We start from the raw sequence: 24,528 nt of genomic DNA, 5'->3' as shown, positions 1-24,528 counted from the left end.
GGGGAGAACACTTATGCCTTGAAATTTAGTAAGGGATCATCTTATAATGCTACCGCCGTACTAAGCAAAATAAGATGCATAAACTATAAACATCACATGCAATCAAAATATGTGACATGATATGGCCATCATCATCTTGTGCTTTTGATCTCCATCATCGAAGCAACGTCATGATCTCCATCGTCACCAGCTTGACACGTTGATCTCCATCGTAGTGTCGTGGTCGTCTCGCCAACCATTGCTTCTACGACTATCGCTACCGCTTAATGATAAAATAAAGCAATTACATAGCGTTTGTATTTCATACAATAAAGCAACAACCATATGGCTCCTGCCAGTTGCCGATAACTTTTACAAAACATGATCATATCATACAACAATCTTTATATCACATCATGTCTTGACCATATCACATCACAACATGCCCAGTAAAAACAAGTTAGATGCCCTCTACTTTGTTTGTTGCAAGTTTTAGGTGGCTGCTACGGTCTTCTAGCATGAACCGTACTTACCTATGGCACAAAAACCACAACGGTGATTTATCAAGTTTGTTGTTTTAACCTTCACAAGGACCGGCCGCAGTCAAATTTGATTCAACTAAAGTTGGAGAAATAGACACCCGCCAGCCACCTTTATGCAAAACTAGTTGCATGTTTGTCAGTAGAACCGGTCTCATGAACGTGGTCATGTAAGGTTGGTCTAGGCCACTTCATCCAACAATACCTCTGAATCAAAATAAGACATTGGTGGTAAGCAGTATGACGATCACCACCCACAACTCTTTGTGTTCTACTCGTGCATATCATCTACGCATAGACCTGGCTCTGATGCCACTGTTTGGAAATGTAGCATGCAATTTCAAAAAAAAATCCTACACTCATGCAAGATCTATCTAGGAGATGCATAGCAACAAGGGGGAGTGTGTCCATGTACCCTCGTAGACCGAAAGCGGAAGCGTTAACTTAACGCGGTTGATGTAGTCGAACGTCTTCTCAAATCAACCGGTCAAGTACCAAATGTACGACACCTCCAAGTTCTGCACATGTTTAGCTCGATGATGTCCCTCGAACTCTTGATCTAGTAGAGGCATGAAGGAGTCGGTGAGTTCTGTCAGCACGACGGCGTGGTGACGGTGATGGTGATGTGATCCGTGCAGGGCTTCGCCTAAGCACTACAACAATATGACCGGGGGAGTAAATGGTGGAAGGGGGCACCGCACACAGCTAAACAATTAATGTGCTTTGGGGTGCCCCCTTCCCCCGTATATAAAGGAGGAGGGGAGGAGGCCGGCCACAAGGGGCGCGCCAAGGAGGGGGGAGTCCTACTAGGACTCCACTCCTAGTAGGATTCAGCCCTCCTTATTTTTTCCTTCTACCAGAGGGGAAAACGGAGAAGGAAAGGGGGGCGCCACCCCCTTACCTAGTCCAATTCGGCCTCCTCCCTTGTGGGGGGTGCACCAGCCCCTTGTGGGCTGGTTAGCCTCCCTCCTATGGCCCATATGGCCCATATCTTCCACCGGGGGGTGATACGTCTCCAACGTATCTATAATTTATGAAGTATGCATGCCATGTTTACAACAATTTTATATGGTTTTGGTATGATTTGCATGGAACTAACCCGGACTGACGTTGTTTTCAGCAGAACTACTGTGGTGTTGTTTTTTGGGCAGAAATGAAAGTTCTCCAAATGAGCTGAAACTTGTTGTAGATTTTTTATGGACCTGAAGAGAACCATTGGGCCAGAGCAGCTCCTGGGGGTTCCCTGAGGGGGGCACAACCCGCCAGGGCGCGCCTGGACCCCCAGGCGTGCCCCGATGGGTTGTTCCGACCTTGGTGGCCTCCCGTACCCCTTCTTCGCCCTATAAATTCCAAAATATTCCGAAAACCCTCGGGGAGACCCTAGATCGGAAGTTCCGCCGTTGCAAGCCTCTGTAGCCACCGAAAACCAATCGGGACCCCATTCCGGCACCCTGCCGGAGGGGGAATCATCTCCGTTGGCCATCTTCATCATCCCGGTGGCCACCATGATGAGGAGGGAGTAGTCCATCCTCGGGGCTGAGGGTTTGTACCAGTAGCTATGTGTTTAATCTCTCTCGTGCGCGATCTTGAGATGTCACGATCTTGATGTATCATTGGCTTTGCTAACATAGATGGATCATATGATGTTTCTCCCCTCTCTACACGTGTTGTGATGAATTGAGTCTTTACCCTTTGAAGTTTTGTCTTGTCGGATTGAATGTTTAGATCTAAGAACACATGATATATGTCTTGCATATGAATAGTACCAGTGGTGACAATGGGGTATTATTTTGATTCACTTGATATATGTTATGGCACTCAACTTGCGGATTCCCTAGGTGACTTTGGGGTAATCTATGCATAGGGGTTGATGCACGTTTTTATTATCTTTTCTCCGATAGAAAATTTGGGGTCTCCTTGTAGTTCATTGTGTGGATTGATTATTATGAATCTGAAATTATTTGATACATGTCGTATAATTAACTCATGGGTACTCGCGGTGACATTGGGGTATCTAGGTGACATTAGAGTTGGTTGATATGCATCATATGGTGTTATTTTAGTACGAACTCTTGATTAGATCAATCGAAAAGAATAGCTTGCTGTTATTTTAGTACGAATTCTAGGATAGATTGATCAGAAAGAATACCTTTGAGGTGGTTTCGTACCCTACAAACAATTTCTATCTTTTTTTCTCCTCTAATAGGAACTCGGGAGTGATTTTTTATTGCACTTTGAGGGATAATCATATGAGCCAACTATGTTAGCATTGTTGAGAGATTGCACTAGTGAAAGTATGCACCCTAGGCCTCATTTTCCATCATTGCAATACCGTTTGTGCTCCATTTACTATTTACTACCTTGCTGTTTTTTATTGTTCGCATTAAAAAAACTCATATCTACTGTCCACACTACACTTCTATCACCATCTCTTCGCCAAACTAGTGCACCTATACAATTTGAAATTGTATTGGGTGTCTTGGGGACACAAGAGATTTCTTGTATTTGATTGCAGGGTTGCTTGAGAGAGACTATCTTCATCCTATGCCTCCCACGGATTGATAATCCTTAGGTTATCCACTTGAGGGAAAACTGTTGCTGTCCTACAAAACTCTGCGCTTGGAGGCCCAACACGTGTCTACAAGAATAAAGTTGCGTAGTAGACATCAAGCTCTTTTCTGGCGCCGTTGTCGGGGAGGTTAGTGCCTGGAGGTATATCTTTAGATCTTGCAATCGAATCTTTTAGTTTCTTGTTTTATCACTAGTTTGGTTTATAAAAGAAAACTACATAAAAAATGGAATGGAGCTTGCATCATATTATTGATCATCTTTATAATATCTTTCTTGAAAATGATGGTTCGAAAAATTGGGCTCAATTGTTAGAAGAAGAATTTAATAAAATGATTGGCATGAATGATGAGCATGATTGCAATGTTGTTAGTATGAATTCTTTGAATATTCATGATGTTAATGATATGCAAAGCTACAAGGTTGGGGATGCTATGTTTGATGAAGATGATATTTTTACTCCCCCAAGTTTTGATGAGATAAATTATTATGATGATCCCATGCCTCCTATTTATGATGATTATAATGATGAAAGTGGATCTGGAGAGGTCATGACTTTATTTAGTGATGAATCCATTATTTTGGAAGAGGTTTCAATTGACTATGAGAACAAAGTTGCTACCTATAATGATTATGGTGATGACATGTATGCTATATTGAATAATGATAACCATGAAACTTGTCGTCATGATTTTAGTTTTAAATCACATGATAGTTATTTTGTTGAGTTTTCTCCCACTACTATTGATGAGAAGAAATTTTCTTATGTGGAGAGTAATAAATTTTCTATGCTTGTGGATCATGAAAAGAATGCTTTATGTGATAGTTATATTGTTGAATTTATTCATGTTGCTACTAAAAATTATTATGAGAGAGGAACTTATGATTCATGATGCTCTTGTTATGTTTCAATCTTTATCTTTTATGCGAGCATCATTGAACTCATCATGCCTAGCTAAAAGGCATTAAAGAAAAGCGCTTGTTGGGAGACAACCCAACACTTTTATCTACTGTTTTTCTGTGTTCACATGATTGTGCTATTGTAGTAATCATGTTTTATTGTCTTTGTTTCAATGAAGTGCCAAGTAAAGCCTTTGGGATCATGTTGGGTGATAGTTGATTTGATCTTGCTAAAAACAGAAACTTTTGCACTCACGAAAATAACTCTCATTTTTAACAGAAAATTGCTTTTGAGTTGATTATTTTGCATACGATTAATATACAAATTTCTCACGTGTTCATAATTTTTTCATAATTTTTGGAGTAGCAGAAGTATGGTTTGAGTACAGATTACTACAGATTGTTCTGTTTTTGACAGATTCTGTTTTCAATGCATAGTTTGCTTGTTTTCTAGTTTCTATGGCTTATATGCTCAATATAAATTGTAGAAATGATATGCTACAGTAGGCATTGTGTGGAAACAATTATGAATCTTGTCTTTGACAGTACCAAAAGTGAAATGGTTTGCTCTTTACCATACTAACCTATCTCACAAAGTTCCATTAAGTTTTGTGTGATTGAAGTTTACAAGTTTTGGGTGAGATGTCGATATGAGGAGAATAAGGAATGACAAGACCCTAAGCTTGGGGATTCCCAAGGCACCCCCAAGGTAATATTCAAGGAATATCCAAGCAACTAAGCTTGGGGATGCCCCGGAAGGCATCCCCTCTTTAGTCTCCAACATTATCGGTAACCTCACTTGGAGCTATGTTTTCATTCGTCACATGATATGTGTTTTGCTTGGAGCGTCAATTTATTTTGTTAGGATTTGCTTTATGTTATTTAGAATAATGGTTTTCATCTTTTATTTCAATAAAAGTGGCAATGATAGCCTTCGCCATGCTTATTTTGCAAGTATACTTGTTGTTGTTTGAAAATAGAAAGTTTATCGCTGTTGCAAAAATTCCCTAGAAAAGTAAGAATGTGATAAAATGCTGAAACTTTTTTCAAAATAAGCTCTGATAAATTTTCTAAAGTGTGGTATTTTTTCAGAATTTTGGGGGTTAGGGAAGTATGATGAATCTTGCATTCTTTACAGACTGTACTGTTTTGGCATATTGATGTTATGTTTGCATATGTTTGCTTGTTTAATGATTCTATTTGAGGACAGCAGTATTAAATATGCAGAGGCATTTAGTATGCAACGTTGAATAATAATTTTGTGATTTGCTACAGTGGAGAATGATACGGTTTTTGCATTGGTTTATACTAACTTATTTCACGAGTTCTTGTTGAGTTTTGTGTGGATGAAGTTTTTAAGATTTAGGGAAACTGTGATGTAAAAAGGAATCAAGGAGACACAAAAGCTCAAGCTTGGGGGTTCCCAAGGCATACCAAGCTAATATTCCAAGAAGTCTCAAGCATCTAAGCTTGGGGATGCCCCGGTAGGCATCCCACCTTTTTTCTTCAACAATTATCGGTTATTATCTATTGAGCCTAAGTTTTTTGCTTCTTCACATGATGTGTGCTATTCTTGGAATGTCATTTTGTTTTGTTTTGCTTGTTGTTTTAATAAAATACTTAGATCTGAAAGTTTTTAAATAAAAGAGAATCCTCAAATAGCTACCCAACTACTCACTTGATCTTCACTTATATCTTTTTGGAGTAGTTTGTCATTTACTCTCTTGCTTCACTTATATCCTATGAGTAAATTGTTGAATGAATTGAATATCATGAAGTTGAAATTATATGTTCATATCATGCCTAGTGGTAGCTTCACATTGGGTTTAGAAAGGGAAATCTTTTGAAGCTTGACAATCACAATATTGGTCATACAAGCAATTCATAAATGATTAGTAGAAGGAAGATAACTTTCACATGCAAATACACTATCCTGGAAATCTTTTGTGATTGTGAGCCCCCATAAAAATATTATATGCCAAAATTGTTGACATTGGACAAGGAAGATAACATAATGATTTGTGTTTGTTCATATTCACATAGAAGTTATATTGTCATAGATCCTTCAACATGTGGTTCTTGCCCCCCATCTTTGCTAGCCAAAAATTCCGCACCAAGTAGAGATACTACTTGTGCATCCAAAAACCCTTAAACCCAAATCTTGTTTTGAGATTCCACCATACCTACCTATGGATTGAGCCAGATCCTTCAAGTAAGTTGTCATTGGTTCAATAAGGCAATAAAAATTGCTCCTAAAAGTGTTAGATCATTTAGTGTAAGAGAAATTTGAGCGTTGTACGAACTTGTGATGGCGAAGAATAAAAGCGACAGACTGCATAATAAAGGTTGCTATCACAAGGGGCAATATAACGTGACGTTCTTTTGCACTAAGGGGTTCAGCATACAAAAAAATAAGCGCATGGCAACCTCTGCTTCCCTTTGCGAAGGGCCTATCTTTTACTTTTCAGTATTTACTTTTATGCAAAGAGTCAAAGTTTTTCTCTCTATTCCTTTTTATTTTTCTCTTTTGGCAAGCATCATGTGGTGAGGAAAGATCTAGGCACATATATCCAGTTGGATATGGGTAGCATGAGTTATTATTGTTGACATCACCCTTGAGGTGAATACGTTGGGAGGCAAAACAATAAGTGTTGGAAATATGCCCTAGAGGCAATAAAGGATTATTATTATATTTCCTTGTTCATGATAATTGTCTTTTATTCATGCTATAATTGTATTATCCGAAAATCGTAATACACGTGTGAATACATAGACCATAATACGTCACTAGTAAGCCTCTAGTTGACTAGCTCGTAGGTCAACAGATAGTCATGGTTTCCTGACTATGGACATTAGATGTCGTTGACAACGGGATCACATCATTAGGAGAATGATGTGATGGACAAGACCCATTCCTAAGCATAGCACAAGATCGTGTAGTTCGTTTTGCTAGAGCTTTTTCAATGTCAAGTATCTCTTCCTTAGACCATGAGATCGTGTAACTCCCGGATACTGTAGGAGTGCTTTGGGTGTACCAAACGTCACAACGTAACTGGGTGACTATAAAGGTGCACTACAGGTATCTCCGAAAGTGTCTGTTGGGTTGACACGGATCGAGACTGGGATTTGTCACTCCGTGTTACGGAGAGGTATCACTGGGCCCACTCGGTAGTGCATCATCAAAATGAGCTCAAAGTGACCAAGTGTCTGGTCACGGGATCATGCATTACGGTACGAGTAAAGTGAATTTCCGGTAACGAGACTGAACGAGGTATTGGGATACCGACGATCGAGTCTCGGGCAAGTAACATACCGTCTGACAAAGGGAATAGTATACGGGGTTGCTTGAACCCTCGACATCGTGGTTCATCCGATGAGATCATCGAGGAGTATGTGGGAGCCAACATGGGTATCCAGATCCCGTTGTTGGTTATTGACCGGAGAGCTGTCTCGGTCATGTCTGCAGGTCTCCCGAACCCGTAGGGTCTACACACTTAAGGTTCGGTGACGCTAGGGTTGTATGAATATGAGTATGCAGCAAACTGAATGTTGTTCGGAGTCCTAGATGAGATCTCGGACGTCACGAGGAGTTCCGGAATGGTCCGGAGGTAAAGAAAACTCTAAAGGAAGTGCTGTTTCGGCCATCGGAAAAGTTTCAGGGTCACCCGGTATTGTACCGGGACCACCGGAAGGGTCCCGGGGGTCCACTGGGTGGGGCCACCTATCCCGGAGCGCCCCGTGGGCTAAAGTGGGAGGGGAACCAGCCCCTAATGGGCTTGTGCGCCCCCCCCTTGGGCCCCTCCTGCGCCTAGGGTTGGAAACCCTAGGTGGGGGCGCACCACTTGCCTTGGGGGGCACTCCACCCCCCTTGGCCGCCGCCCCCCCTTGGGAGATTGATCTCCCAGGGCCGGCGCCCCCCCCCCCTGGGGGCCTATATAAAGGAGGTCAAGGGGGAAGGAGCCGCACCCTGTGTCTTGGTGCCTCCCTCCCCCTGCTACACCTCGTCCTCCTCCCGCAGCAGCTTGGCGAAGCCCTGCCGGAGTTCTGCTGCATCCACCACCACGCCGTCGTGCTGCTGGATCATCATCAACCTCTCCTTCCCCCTTGCTGGATCAAGACGGAGGAGACGTCACGCTGACCGTACGTGTGTTGAACGCGGAGGTGCCGTCCGTTCGGCGCTAGGATCTCTGGTGATAGGATCACGACGAGAACGACTACCTCAACCCCATTCTTTTGAACGCTTCTGCTCATGATCTACAAAGTGGTATGTAGATGCATCTCTCCTTTCACTCGTTGCTTAGATGAACACATATATGGATCTTGGTGAAACCGTAGGAAAAAATTTATTTTCTGCAACGTTCCCCAACAGTGGCATCATGAGCTAGGTCTATGCGTAGTTCTCTATTGCACGAGTAGAACACAATTTTGTTGTGGGCGTAGATCTTGTCAACTTGCTTGCTGCTACTAGTCTTTTCTTGCTTCAGCGGTATTGTGGGATGAAGCGGCTCGGACCGACCTTACATGTACGCTTACGTGATGATCGGGTGTGATAGTTGCATAAGGTGGATAGCGGGTGTCTGTCTCTCCTACTTTAGTTGGAGCGGATTAGATGAAAAGGGTCCTTATGAAGGGTAAATAGAAGTTGACAAAATCACGTTGTGGTTATTCATAGGTAAGAAAACGTTCTTGCTAGAACCCAATTGCAGCCACGTAAAAGATGCAACAACAATTAGAGGACGTCTAACTTGTTTTTGCAGCAATTGTCATGTGATGTGATATGGCCAAAAGTTGTGATGAATGATGAATGATATATTGTGATGTATGAGATCATGTTCTTGTAATAGGAATCACGACTTGCATGTCGATGAGTATGACAACCGGCAGGAGCCATAGGAGTTGTCTTTATTTTTTGTATGACCTGCATGTCATTGAAGAACGCCATGTAAATTACTTTACTTTATTGCTAAACGTGTTAGCCTTAGAAGTAGAAGTAGTCGTTGGCGTGACAACTTCATGAAGACACAATGATGGAGATCATGATGATGGAGATCATGGTGTCATACCGGTGACGAAGATGATCATGGAGCCTCGAAGATGGAGATCGAAGGAGCTATATGATATTGGCCATATCATGTCACTACTATATAATTGCATGTGATGTTTATTATGTTTTATGCATCTTGTTTACTTAGAACAGCGGTAATAAATAAGATGATCCCTTATAATAATTTCAAGAAAGTGTTCCCCCTAACTGTGCACCATTGCTAAAGTTCGTCGTTTCGAAGCACCACGTGATGATCGGGTGTGATAGATCCGTACGTTCACATACAACGGGTGTAAGACAGATTTACACATGCAGAACACTTAGGGTTAACTTGACGAGCCTAGCATGTACAGACATGGCCTCGGAACACAGAGACCGAAAGGTCGAACATGAGTCGTATGGAAGATACGATCAACATGGAGATGTTCACCGATGATGACTAGTCCGTTTCACGTGATGATCGGACACGGCCTAGTCGACTCGGATCGTGTAACACTTAGATGACTAGAGGGATGTATAATCTGAGTGGGAGTTCATTAAATAATTTGATTAGATGAACTTAATTATCATGAACTTAGTCTAAAACTTTTGCAAAATATGTCTTGTAGATCAAATGGCCAATGCTCATGTCAACATGAACTTCAACGCGTTCCTAGAGAAAACCAAGCTGAAAGATGATGGCAGCAACTATTCGGACTGGGTTCGAAACCTGAGGATCATCCTCATAGCAGCCAAGAAAGATTATGTCCTAGATGCACCGCTAGGTGAAGCACCCATCCCAGAGAACCAAGACGTTATGAACACTTGGCAATCACGTGTTGATGATTACTCCCCCGTTCAGTGCGGCATGCTTTACAGCTTAGAACCGGGGCTCCAAAAGCGTTTTGAGAAACACGGAGCATATGAGATGTTTGCGGAGCTGAAAATGGTTTTCCAAGCTCATGCCCGGGTCGAGAGATATGAAGTCTCCAACAAGTTCTATAGTTGTAAGATGGAGGAAAACAGTTCTGTCAGTGAGCACATACTCAAAATGTCTGGGTTGCACAACCGCCTGTCCCAGCTGGAGATCAACCTCCCGGACGAGGCGGTCATTGACAGAATCCTTCAGTCGCTCCCACCAAGCTACAAGAGCTTTGTGCTGAACTACAATATACAGGGGATGGTGAAGACCATTCCTGAGGTATTTTCAATGCTGAAGTCAGCAGAGGTTGAAATCAAGAAAGAACATCAAGTGTTGATGGTCAATAAGACCACCAAGTTCAAGAAGGGCAAGGGTAAGAAGAACTTCAAGAAGGGCGGCAAAGATGTTGCCGCGCCCGGTAAGCCAGTTGCCGGGAAGAAGTCAAAGAATGGACCCAAGCCTGAGACTGAGTGCTTTTATTGCAAAGGGAAGGGTCACTGGAAGCGGAACTGCCCCAAATACTTAGCGGACAAGAAGGCCGGCAACACTAAAGGTATATTTGATATACATGTAATTGATGTGTACCTTACCAGTACTCGTAGTAACTCCTGGGTATTTGATACCGGTGTCGTTGCTCACATTTGTAACCCATAGCAGGAGCTGCGGAATAAGCGGAGACTGGCGAAGGACGAGGTGACGATGCGCGTCGGGAATGGTTCCAAGGTCAATGTGATCGCCGTCGGCATGCTACCTCTACATTTACCTACGGGATTAGTTTTAAACCTCAATAATTTTTATTTAGTGCCAAGTTTGAGCATGAACATTGTATCTGGATCTTGTTTGATACGAGATGGCTACTCATTTAAATCTGAGAATAATGGTTGTTCTATTTATATGAGAGATATGTTTTATGGTCATGCCCCGATGGTCAATGGTTTATTCTTAATGAATCTCGAATGTAATGTTACATATATTCATAGTGTGAATACCAAAAGATGTAAAGTTGATAACGATAGTCCCACATACTTGTGGCACTGCCGCCTTGGTCACATTGGTGTCAAGCGCATGAAGAAGCTCCATGCTGATGGACTTTTAGAGTCTCTAGATTATGAATCATTTGACACATGCGAACCATGCCTCATGGGCAAAATGACCAAGACCCCGTTCTCCGGAACAATGGAGCGAGCAACCAACTTATTGGAAATCATACATACTGATGTGTGTGGTTCAATGAGTGTTGAGGCTCGCAGAGGATATCGTTATGTTCTCACTCTCACTGATGACTTGAGTAGATATGGGTATGTCTACTTGATGAAACACAAGTCTGAGACCTTTGAAAAGTTTAAGGAATTTCAGAATGAAGTAGAGAATCAACGTGACCGAAAGATAAAATTCTTATGATCGGATCGTGGAGGAGAATATTGAAGTCACGAATTTGGTACACACTTAAGAAAATGTGGAATTGTTTCACAACTCACGCCGCCTGGAACACCTCAGTGTAACGGTGTGTCTGAACGTCGTAATCGCACTCTATTGGATATGGTGCGATCTATGATGTCTCTTACCGATTTACCGCTATCATTTTGGGGATACGCTCTAGAGACAGCTACATTCACTTTAAATAGGGCACCGTCTAAATCCGTTGAGACGACACCGTATGAATTATGGTTTGGGAAGAAACCTAAGCTGTCGTTTCTAAAAGTTTGGGGATGCGATGCTTATGTCAAGAAACTTCAACCTGAAAAGCTCGAACCCAAGTCAGAAAAATGCGTCTTCATAGGATACCCTAAGGAAACCATTGGGTATACCCTCTACTTAAGATCCGAGGGCAAGATCTTTGTTGCCAAGAACGGATCCTTTCTGGAAAAAGAGTTTCTCTCAAAAGAAGTAAGTGGGAGGAAAGTAGAACTCGATGAAGTACTACATCTTGAACCGGAAAGTAGTGCAGCTCAGGAAAACGTTCCTGTGGTGCCTACACCGACTGGAGAGGAAATTAATGATGATGATCAAGGTACTTCTGATCAAGTTGCTACTGAACTTCGTAGGTCCACAAGGACACGTTCCACACCAGAGTGGTATGGCAACCCTGTCCTGGAAATCATGTTGTTAGACAACGGTGAACCTTTGAACTATGAAGAAGCGATGGCGGGCCCAGATTCCAACAAATGGCTAGAAGCCATGCAATCCGAGATAGAATCCATGTATGAAAACAAAGTATGGACTTTGACAGACTTGCCCGATGATCGGAGAGCGATAGAAAACAAATGGATCTTTAAGAAGAAGACGGACGCGGATGGTAATATTACCATCTATAAAGCTCGACTTGTCGCTAAGGGTTATCGACAAGTTCAAGGGGTTGACTACGATGAGACTTTCTCTCCCGTAGCGAAGCTGAAGTCCGTCTGAATCATGTTAGCAATTGCCGCATACTATGATTATGAGATATGGTAGATGGACGTCAAAACGGCATTCCTTAACGGGCATCTTAAGGAAGAACTGTATATGATGCAGCCTGAGGGTTTTGTCGATCCTAAGAATGCTAACAAAGTATGCAAGCTCCAGCGATCTATTTATGGGTTGGTGCAAGCATCTCGGAGTTGGAACATTCGCTTTGATGAGATGATCAAAGCGTTTGGGTTTATGCAGACTTATGGAGAAGCCTGCGTTTACAAGAAAGTGAGTGGGAGCTCTGTAGCATTTCTCATATTATATGTAGATGACATACTTTTGATGGGAAATGATATAGAACTTTTGGACAGCATTAAGGCCTACTTGAATAAGTGTTTTTCAATGAAGGACCTTGGAGAAGCTGCTTACATATTAGGCATCAAGATCTATAGGGATAGATCGAGACGCCTCATAGGTCTTTCACAAAGCACATACCTTGATAAGATTTTGAAGAAGTTCAAAATGGATCAGTCCAAAAAGGGGTTCTTGCCTGTATTGCAAGGTGTGAGATTGAGCTCGGCTCAATGCCCGACCACGGCAAAAGATAAAGAAGAACTGAGTGTCATCCCCTATGCTTCAGCCATAGGATCTATTATGTATGCCATGCTGTGTACCAGACCAGATGTAAACCTTGCCGTAAGTTTGGTAGGAAGGTACCAAAGTAATCCCGGCAAGGAACACTGGACAGCGGTCAATAATATCCTAAAGTACCTGAAAAGGACAAAGGACATGTTTCTCGTTTATGGAGGTGATGAAGAGCTCGTCGTAAAGGGTTACGTCGACGCTAGCTTCGACACAGATCTGGATGACTCTAAGTCACAAACCGGATACGTGTATATGTTGAATGGTGGAGCAGTAAGCTGGTGCAGCTGCAAGTAGAGCGTCGTGGCGGGATCTACATGTGAAGCGGAGTACATGGCAGCCTCGGAGGCAGCGCATGAAGCAATTTGGGTGAAGGAGTTCATCACCGACCTAGGAGTCATACCCAATGCGTCGGGGCCGATCAAACTCTTTTGTGACAACACTGGAGATATTGCCCTTGCCAAGGAGCCCAGGTTTCACAAGAAGACCAGGCACATCAAGCGTCGCTTCAACTCCATCCGTGAAAATGTTCAAGATGGAGACATAGATATTTGCAAAGTACATACAGATCTGAATGTCGCAGATCCGTTGACTAAACCTCTCTCGCGAGCAAAACATGATCAACACCAGAACTCTATGGGTGTTCGATTCATCACAATGTAACTAGACTATTGACTCTAGTGCAAGTGGGAGACTGTTGGAAATATGCCCTAGAGGCAATAATAAAAGGATTATTATTATATTTCCTTGTTCATGATAATTGTCTTTTATTCATGCTATAATTGTATTATCCGGAAATCGTAATACACGTGTGAATACATAGACCACAATACGTCCCTAGTAAGCCTCTAGTTGACTAGCTCGTAGGTCAACAGATAGTCATGGTTTCCTGACTATGGACATTAGATGTTGTTGACAACGGGATCACATCATTAGGAGAATGATGTGATGGACAAGACCCATTCCTAAGCATAGCACAAGATCGTGTAGTTCATTTTGCTAGAGCTTTTTCAATGTCAAGTATCTCTTCCTTAGACCATGAGATCGTGTAACTCCCGGATACCGTAGGAGTGCTTTGGGTGTACCAAACGTCACAACGTAACTGGGTGACTATAAAGGTGCACTACAGGTATCTCCGGAAGTGTCTGTTGGGTTGACACGGATCGAGACTGGGATTTGTCACTCCGTGTTACGGAGAGGTATCACTGGGCCCACTCGGTAGTGCATCATCAAAATGAGCTCAAAGTGACCAAGTGTCTGGTCATGGGATCATGCATTACGGTACGAGTAAAGTGACTTGCTGGTAACGAGACTGAACGAGGTATTGGGATACCGACGATCGAGTCTCGGGCAAGTAACATACCATCTGACAAAGGGAATAGTATACGGGGTTGCTTGAACCCTCGACATCGTGGTTCATCCGATGAGATCATCGAGGAGTATGTGGGAGCCAACATGGGTATCCAGATCCCGCTGTTGGTTATTGACCGGAGAGCTGTCTCGGTCATGTCTGCATGTCTCCCAAACCCGTAGGGTCTACACACTTAAGGTTCGGTGACGCTAGGGTTGTATGAATATGAGTATGCAGCAAACCGAATGTTGTTTGGAGTCCCGGATGAGATCCCGGACGTCACGAGGAGTTCCGGAATGGTCCAGAGGTAAATAAAACTATATAAGAAGTGTTGTTTCGGCCATCGGGAAAGTTTCGGGGTCACTCGGTATTGTACCGGGACCACCGGAAGGGTCCCGGGGGTCCACCGGGTGGGGCCACCTATCCCGGAGGACCCCGTGGGCTGAAGTGGGAGGGGAAACAGCCCCTAGTGGGCTGGTGCGCCCCCCTGCGCCTAGGGTTGGAAACCCTAGGTGGGGGGCGCACCACTTGCCTTGGGGGGCACTCCACCCCCCTTGGCCGCCGCCCTCCCTTGGGAGATTGATCTCCCAGGGCCGGCGCCCCCCCTGGGGGCCTATATAAAGGAGGGCAAGGGGGAAGGGCAGCCGCACCCTATGTCTTGGCGCCTCCCTCCCCCTGCTACACCTCGTCCTCCTCCCGCAGCAGCTTGGCGAAGCCCTGCCGGAGTTCTGCTGCATCCACAACCACGCCGTCGTGCTGCTGGATCATCATCAACCTCTCCTTCCCCCTTGCTGGATCAAGACGGAGGAGACGTCACGCTGACCGTACGTGTGTTGAACGCGGAGGTGCCGTCCGTTCGGCGCTAGGATCTCCGGTGATAGGATCACGACGAGAACGACTACCTCAACCCCGTTCTTTTGAACGCTTCCGCTCGCGATCTACAAAGTGGTATGTAGATGCATCTCTCCTTTCACTCGTTGCTTAGATGAACTCATAGATGGATCTTGGTGAAACCGTAGGAAAAATTTTATTTTCTGCAACGTTCCCCAACAATAAGTCCCTATCTTTCTATGTGTCCGGTTGAAATGTTTTGCTCATGTGTACGCAGTGAGTGTTAGCAATCATAGAATACTATATGATGGTTGAGTATGTGGGGCTCTTACTTAGACTCTGTTGAATAAGTTGAATTTCAATTTCTTGGTGACTGAGAACATAGGTTGTTGAGTTTCAAGAGAATTCAGCGTTTGAACCTTAACATGGGAATTGGTTGCTACTTTAACACGAGAAGTGTTATAAGAAAGAATTGTTGTTATGATGCTAGGAAAAGTGATTGAAATTGTCATTGATCAAACTTGTGCACTTTGCTAGCATTCACACTTCATAAATTGTCATCGAGGACGAGTAGGAATTAAGCTTCGGGATGTTGATATGTCTCCAACGTATTTATAAGTTATGAAGTATTCATGTCATGTTTACAACAATTTTATATGGTTTTGGTATGATTTGCACGGAACTAACCCGGACTCATGATGTTTTTAGCAGAACTACCATGGTGTTGTTTTTTATGCAGAAATGAAAGTTCTCCAAATGATCTAAAACTTTTTGTGGATTTTTTATGGACCATAAGAGAACCATTGGGTCAGAGCAGCACCTAGGGGGTGCCCCAAGGGGGGCACAACCCACCAGGGCGCGCCTGGGCCCCCAGGCGCGCCCCGGTGGGTTGTGCCCACCTCGGTGGCATCCCGTACCCCTTCTTTGCCCTATAAGTTCCCAAATATTTCAAAACCCTCGAGAACACTCTAGCTCGTAAGTTCCGCCGCCGCAAGCCTCTGTAGCCACCGAAAACCAATTGGGACCCTGTTCCAGCACCCTGCCGGAGGGGGGAATCATCTTCGGTGGCCATCTTCATCATCCCAGCGGCCACCATGATGAGGAGGGAGTAGTCCATCCTCGGGGTTGAGGGTTTGTACCAGTAGCTATGTGTTTAATCTCTCTCGCGCGCGATCTTGAATGTCACGATCTTGATGTATCATGGGCTTTGTTAACATAGATGGATCATATGATGTTTCTCCCCTCTCTACACTTGTTGTGATGAATTGAGTCTTTACCCTTTGAAGTTTTGTCTTGCCGGATTGAATGCTCAGATCTGAGAACACATGATATATGTCTTACATAAGAATACCCGTGGTGGCAACAGGGTATTATTTTTATTCACTTGATATATGTTATGGCACTCAACTTGCGGATTCCCGAGGTGACTTTGGGGTAATCTATGCATAGGGGTTGATGCATGTTTTTATTATCTATTCTCCGATAGAAACTCTGTGGTCTCATTGTAGTTCTTTGTGTGGATTGAGTATTATGAATCTGAAATTGTTTGATACATATTGTATAATTAACTCACGGGTACTCGCGGTGACATTGGGGTATCTAGGTGACATTACAGTTGGTTGATATACAGCATATGGTGTTATTTTAGTATGAACTCTTGATTAGATCGATTGGAAAGAATAGCTTGCTGTTATTTTAGTACGAACTCTAGGATAGATTGATCGGACGGAATAGCTTTGAGGTGGTTTTGTACCCTACAAACAATTTCTATCTGTTGTTCTCCGCTAATAGGAACTCGGGAGTGATTCTTTATTGCGCTCTGAGGGATAATCATATGATCCAACTATGTTAGCATTGTTGAGAGATTGCACTAGTGAAAGTATGCACCCTAGGCCTCATTTTCCATCATTGCACTACCTTTTGTGCTCCATTTACTATTTACTACCTTGCTGTTTTTTATTGTTTGCATTACAAAAAATCATATCTACTATCCATACTACACTTCTATCACCATCTCTTTGCCGAACTAGTGCACCTATACAATTTGCCATTGTATTGGGTGTGTTGGGGACACAAGAGATATCTTGTATTTGATTACAGGGTTGCTTGAGAGAGACTATCTTCATCCTACGCCTCCCACGGATAGATAAACCTTAGGTCATCCACTTGAGGGAAAATTGTTGCTTTCCTACAAAACTCTGCGCTTGGAGAACCAACACGTGTCTACAAGAATAAAGTTCCATAGTAGACATCATGGGGTTCCGGTAACCCCTCCGATACTCCGGTATGACCCGATACACACCGAAACCCTTCTGGTGTCCGAATACTACCTTCCAATATATCAATCTTTACCTCTCGACCATTTCAAGACTCCTCGTCATGCCCATGATCTCATCCGGGACTCCGAACAACCTTCGGTCACCAAAACACATAACTCATATAATACATATCATCATCGAGCATTAAGCGTGCGGACCCTGCGGGTTCGAGAACTATGTAGACATGACCGAGACACCTCTCCGGTCAATAACCAATAGCGGAACCTGGATGCTCATATTGGTTCCCACATATTCTACGAAGATCTTTATCGGTCGAACCGCAATGTCAACATATGTTATTCCCTTTGTCATCGGTATGTTACTTGCCCGAGATTCGATCGTCGGTATCTTCATACCTAGTTCAATCTCGTTACCGGCAAGTCTCTTTACTCATTTCGTAGTGCATCATCCCGTAACTAACTCATTACTCACATTGCTTGCAAGGATTCATATGATGTGCATTACCGAGAGGGCCCAGAGATACCTCTCCGATACTCGGAGTGACAAATCCTAATCTCGATCTATGCCAACCCAACAAACACCTTCGGAGATACCTGTAGAGCATCTTTATAATCACCCAGTTACGTTGTGACGTTTGATAGCACACAAGGCATTCCTCCGGCGCCTGGGAGTTGCATAATCTCATAGTTGGAGGAATATATATTTGACACGAAGAAAGCAGTAGCAATAAAATTGAATGATCATTATGCTAAGCTAATGAATGGGTCTTGTCCATCACATCATTCTCCTAATGATGTGATCCCGTTCATCAAATGACAACACATGTCCATGGCTAGGAAACTTAACCATCTTTGATCAACGAGCTAGTTAAGTAGAGGCATACTAGGGACACTGTGTTTTGTCTATGTATCCACACATGTATCAAGTTTCCGGTTAATACAATTCTAGCATGAATAATAAACATTTATCATGATATAAGGAAATATAAAATAACAACTTTATTATTGCCTCTAGGGCATATTTCCTTCAGAGTTTATGACAACTGTACTATCAAGAGGGGCACAAGCAAAATTTCTTTGGCATTAATTCCAAGACGAGATCTTAAGCTAGTCCTCAAAGGAATCCACCTTAGCCACTTTACTGGTATGTTTTTCAACATTCTCGGTACCACTTATTTTCCTACCCGGTACTTCCGAGCCTATATAGAGTAAGTCCATTCCCAGCAAACCCAGTTTTCCATAGGTCGGAACTGCCATTGATGTTTATAATGTTATATGTTGAGCCATGTTTCCACTGAAACTCTTCCTGTTAGCTTCGGCGCCTTCGAGCATAACATTTTTCATGCAACTTTTGAGGCCTTTTTGGTTTGCCTCTATATTAGGCCACATTTTAATTCTAGTACTTCCGTGCACATCCACCTGGTACCGAGCAACTGGCTTTGTTCTTTCGGGTCTATTCTATTCCTGTAGAAAAGATCCGCGGTTTTGTTGGTCAGAGCCTTTGCTTTATTTTACCTCTTAAGTTCATAGTACAATATTTTCTCTTAGGTTTTCGATCGAGACATGCTCTGGTCACTTAAATATTTGAAAATGTCCAGTAGTTCAAAGAAGTTTTATCCAGTACTTTTGGGCTAGTTACTTTTTCAAGTGACGATTAGATTTCTACGACCTCTATATATAGACTTGGACCAACGTTGTGGCAACCACCTCATCCCATCCCAACCCTCACAAGTTCAAGTCTAGATAGTCTTGAGGCGACAAAGGATGAAAGGAAGTTGTTGGGTGATTCCAATAAACTTCCATGATTCTTTAAAGGGGCCAGGCTCCTCTCTTCTTCTTGAATCCCTACACCTAGTGTTCCTTTTTTCTTATACCACTCATATTGTGTGTGTGTGTGTGTGCGTGAGAGAGAGAGAGAGAGAGATAGGGAGATCCTATGGGTACTTGAGAAAGGCTTTGCTTGAAGATCTTTTGAGGATTTCTACCGAGTGACTTTGCTTTGCTTGTTACTATTGGAGGGTGTGCGCCTCCTAGATGGTTAGGACTTAGGATTCACTTGAGAGCCATTTTCATCTATATTGTGAAGGACTCAAGAGTTCGTGAGGGCTCAAAGATTTCCTACTTCGTGAGGATGTACCCCTTAGTGAGGTTTCTTAATGCACTCTACGGTACAATAGGTATGTTTTCCTTGGTGGGCCACTTGGTGGGAAATATAGCTAGGATCCTTGTGATCCTAGAATCATTGGTTCAAAGCTAGTGTCCATCAATGTGGAGTAGGATAGCACCAACTATTCAGACCACAGGGAAAGAATCCAAACCCATTTGCGTTTGCATCCCCAGACTCAACTCTTACTTTCTTGCAAGTTTCCTTATTTTTCCACAATACTCTTTCTAGCTTGGTTGTTAAAGTGTTCCTAAGTACCAACATAGAAGCTTGTTGCTTAAAACAACCAACTTGTAAAATGAGTGTGGTTTTATTTTTAAATGACTATTCACCCTGCTTCCAGTCCCGAAACATTCAATACTATCAACCTTTGACCATGTCGGAGCCACGCAGGGACAGCCACGCAACCAAATCCATGTAGGGATAGCTTGACTTGTCAAATGGGGCAATAGGCGGTGAGCACGATCGGATGTTGGTGGGCGGTGGGAAGAGGGTGTTGCCACCACGATAGCGGCAGAAAGAGGGAGGGTAGAAGGAGTGGGTTAGAGCTCAAAGTATACTTATATATAGATGGACTAGGTGGGACTTTTGGGTGTTGTATTATTCTAGCTAGTTGGAATGTTAGAACTGCCTAAGAATGACTAAGGTCGGTTGCCACAAAGCAACCAACTGCAAAAAACTTTTCCTGGTTGGCTGGAAATTCCGACCGGCTCGGTGAATTCTCTAAGGCGGTTTTGTTTTTTCAATCGACTACAATAATTTATTGTTGGAGCAGGTTATTTTAATATGGTTCCCTGAAAATATTGCAGGTGTACATTACTTGTATACTATTTCCCTTCGTGAATTGTCTCTCTCATCCGACTTAAAAGCTAGGATTTGCACTAGTGAGGTATTGGCACCATGTGGAGGCAACCACCTTGTTGCTCGGTTTTTGAAACACAAGTGACCACATGATGAGATTATAAATAATCTTCTTGAGAGTGAGGGAGTTGCGCCGGTGTTCATTGTGAAAACCTTCGCCTTGCAAGCATCGCAAGTTTTCCAAAGAAATATGAATAGAATCAAATGGTTATATAGATGAGGGACTGAGATAAGTCCTAGAGAGTGTCGAGATAGCCCCTTGGAGAATGCCTACGAATTTCCAAATCCCTGTGGAGAGTAGACAATGGAGGAAGATGTGGTCACGGTCTTCCACATGGTGATCACAAGGCATGCAAATACTATTGGGAGCAATGTAACTTTGTTAGGGACTCTGTTGCCCCAGACTAGCATATCAATGGGGTTTCATCTTCTTTGTGGAGAACGATTTTGTATGTGTTCTTAGTGGGTAACGATAAGCCACGGATGAAGAACCAATCATCATTGTCATTGAAGAATAAGAAATACTACAACAAAAACATCAATGGAAACAACTCTACATAAGAAACTACGATATAAGGGGTCAATGTTTGCATTGATGTGTGTTTGTTGCAGTATTTCTTGTTCTACTCCCTTTTGGATCCTCACACATGGTTTTTATTCAATTATTTGACTAGCCAAATCAGCCAATGAAAGATGAAATTTTTTGTCGGCCAGACCAAACGAGGCCCAAACGCCAAAGTCACCCAGACACGAAGCAAGATAAGGCACCTAGAGCTGAAGGGACTAAGGATGTGAAGACATATGGCGGACAACGTGGTATTGGGGGCCCAAATCCATAGGCCAAATATCAAAAGCAATCCTACCACATGGATGCCAAACCCATTTTGTGGCCACTCGACCGATACTAACAGAATTCAGAAAAGAAGACCAAATCCCCGAAATGGACGATAGAGAAGAATGGAATCCAAAAGTACAATCTTGTAATAACAAGCATGCAGCCTCACCGATGGAGACCAGTAGAGCGGTGGTAGCTAGGGTTTCTCAAATTCGGTGATGTAAGTGTTACCATTTGAGTTGCAAGCTATATAATGGTGGTGTTGGTATGTTCAATTATTTTTTTCACGTCAAGTTGCCTGTGTATGTATTTGATTCAGATGTTGTGTTTGACTCCAAGTGTTATACCAGCATTGCTGGTTCTATCACTCGCAAAAAAAATAAAAGAAAAATAAAAAGAGCATTGCTGGTTCAATTTGTGAAGATCTATTTCACTATATGACGCGAGTCTTGTGGTCATATTCACTAACTTTCCGTGCTCCCAATTGTCACAACCCGACCTTAGCTCAGTTGGTAGAGCGGAGGACTGTAGTGTTGCAGATAAATCCTTAGGTCACTGGTTCGAATCCGGTAGGTCGGAAATAATTTTTTTTGTTATTCAAATTCCCAATGGTACCCGCGAAAAAAGAGCGTTCCCGATGATGCTGTGCCCTGTTCAATTTTTAATTAATTTATATGATTATATGATGTGCGTATGTTCTTTCTAACTTGTTGTTTCATGTACAAACCGCATTGCTCCATCTATTTTGCCGGGTGCTTCCCTGGCCTCGCCCGGTCAAGGCTAGGATGGAGCGGGACTACAAAACTGTACTGATCAAAAACCATACATGTAGCAGTCCAAAGGAGCCAGCCATTTTAGCAGCTTGTTGAGCTCCTGAGATGCTAACTTAATGGAGAGGGCATCCCGCCGAGGGACTGTCCTGTGCATCTACAACGAACAACGGCGCTGAGAATCTACACGGGTGATAAACACAAGTTATAGATTCCTTCTCTCGAGAAAGGCTATTAAAGAACATAGACTTCAGTCTTCAGAATCACCAATCTAGTGAAATCACACCCTTTGGCTGCAATAGGCACTTATCTGGTTCCTCCGTACTATATACTTCCTCCGTTCACAAACATAAGATGTTCTTATGTTTTTTTCACTCATTTCAGTCTGTATGTAGTAGTTCATATTGAAATATTCAAAACATCTTATATTTCTGAACAGAGGAGTAGATCCGATCTCCTACACTCGGTTCTACATATATATTCCTGGTTCCGGTGCCATGTCCACAAGGCATATGCCGAATTCACCACATCTCTTGTGTGAGAACTGGTACAATAACATACACATGACACATTCCCTTCTGTGTCGCACATCAGTGGGGAGCGAAGAGGAGAAGGAGAAGGTGAAGTGATTTGGTTACCTCTAAAATGTCGCCGCCGAAACTGCTTTCCCTGAATGCGCTCCATTCCGGCTGTCATTCCCAGCAAAAATTCCCCTTGGCGGGTACAGAAGTGAATGTCAGATGGTAGACTCCACCAAAAATTCAGGGTGGTTGTCACCCGGTAAGGGACACTCTCCAGGGTCATCTGCATGATCAGTGTCGAATTTCTCAATGTTACCGCCATCCCCGATCGTAATGTAAACTGGCCCGCACGGATTCAACGAGTAGTCGAACACCCGGTTCATCCTTTGGTATGCGCGTACCTTGAGTAATCAATGTAGAATCAAATAAACTGCACTTGTTCGGAAAAAATGGTATCAACAGCAGGAACTGAGGGAAGTACGATTGGTTAATCTAGATGGGGCAAAAGAAAGCAAAGAAATTGAAGGAATTTAGTCTGAATCAAACCATTTACCAAACAATGCATATGCTCATGTCCTGCGAAGACAATGTTGATCCCATATGTTGGTAGAGGACTCCTTCTATTTCTTGCCTCATGCACTCAAATTCCTGGTAGTGTGAGGAACAGTTATACCAGGGCGAGCGCCAAGAAGCGACAACCCATGGTGTGACTTTCTGCAGATCCTTCTCTAACCACGAGTACTCAGCTCCTATGCACAATGATATAACTACCGCGTGTTAGTTACTAATATCAGCAATCCAGCATCAGTATGTACATTCAAAGTACTGTTGGTTGGCAAAATGTTGCGAAGTACAGTCCATGGTCGTCATAAAAAAAATGTTGCAATTTATCAAGGGGGCAGGCCATTCATCTAGAATTCCAGATGAAACGTTGGTAAGTTGGTTAACATATTACCTGTACGATTATAGTCGACGTAGGCAGATAATTTTGAAAAGTGTGTTCATTGTAGGCAGATCATTTTGAGAAAAAAAAATGTAAACACCTCCTTTATTATAGGGTAGGGGTAAAGGAATAAGCACCTAATTTAATGTAAAGTGTGTTCATTGTAGGCAGATCAATTTGAAAATTTTCCCCTACCAACCTCGGTTATCTTCAGGAATAGAACACCTCCATGGAGGTGTCAGGCTCAACTTTTTTAGCCAGCGTCACATTTAAAAAAAACATGATGAACTTTTGGCAAATCAACAGGACTTTTTCTTTAAACACGATGAACATTTTCTAAAACCATGATGAACATTTTTCAAATAAATGATGAATAATATGTTTAAACTTGATGGATACTTTTTTAAAATAATAAATAACAATGTTTATATACGTGATGAACAATTTTCAAATGCACACTGAACCTTTTCTAAAAATATGATGAACAATTTTTGTACATGATGAAAAATATTTTTAAACATGAGGATCATTTTTTAATTACAACCTGAACATTGATTTAAATGAGCGATGATATTTCGTAAATTCATGATGAACCTTTTCATAAACAATAAGAAAATTTCCTTATACCTGGTGTAAACATTTTTAAATGCATGATGGGCATTTTTTAATTTATGATTAACATATTTTAAAACAATGCCAAGAATTTCTGAAATAAATGACGATCATTTTTTATAAATGTGATCAAGATTTTTAATACACCTTATTTTTTAAATATAGGATGAATATTTCTTAAATGCATGATCAACTTTTTTATATAAAATTAAAATTATTTTATAATACACATCAAATATTTCAAAGACACAATGCACAGTTTTTAAATACATGATGGCCTTTTTCAAAATATTCATTGGACATTTTTTAAATGCACGATAATTCTGTTTTTGATAAGCACTATCCATATTTTAGAAAGAGGAACTAAAAGTAAAGAAAAAACAAATAAATGAATAAATAAA

At 42.4% G+C, this 24,528-nt stretch overlaps 1 non-coding gene and 1 pseudogene across 1 annotated transcript; one reads left to right on the top strand and one right to left on the bottom strand.

Annotated features, from left to right (window-relative positions):
• Positions 1-21,775: 21,775 nt before the first annotated feature.
• On the top strand, positions 21,776-21,860 carry TRNAY-GUA. Its single transcript is given in 2 exon segments — positions 21,776-21,812; positions 21,825-21,860. It is a non-coding gene; the product is annotated as a tRNA-Tyr (tRNA).
• Positions 21,861-22,464: 604 nt separating this feature from the next.
• Positions 22,465-23,558, bottom strand: LOC119350625 (annotated as a pseudogene).
• Between the last annotated feature and the right edge of the window lie 970 nt (positions 23,559-24,528).

The sequence above is a fragment of the Triticum dicoccoides genome, chromosome 1B (assembly GCF_002162155.2).
Source record: "Triticum dicoccoides isolate Atlit2015 ecotype Zavitan chromosome 1B, WEW_v2.0, whole genome shotgun sequence".
Classification (NCBI taxonomy): Eukaryota; Viridiplantae; Streptophyta; class Magnoliopsida; order Poales; family Poaceae; genus Triticum; species Triticum dicoccoides.
This window is presented reverse-complemented; position numbering and strand designations above follow the sequence as displayed.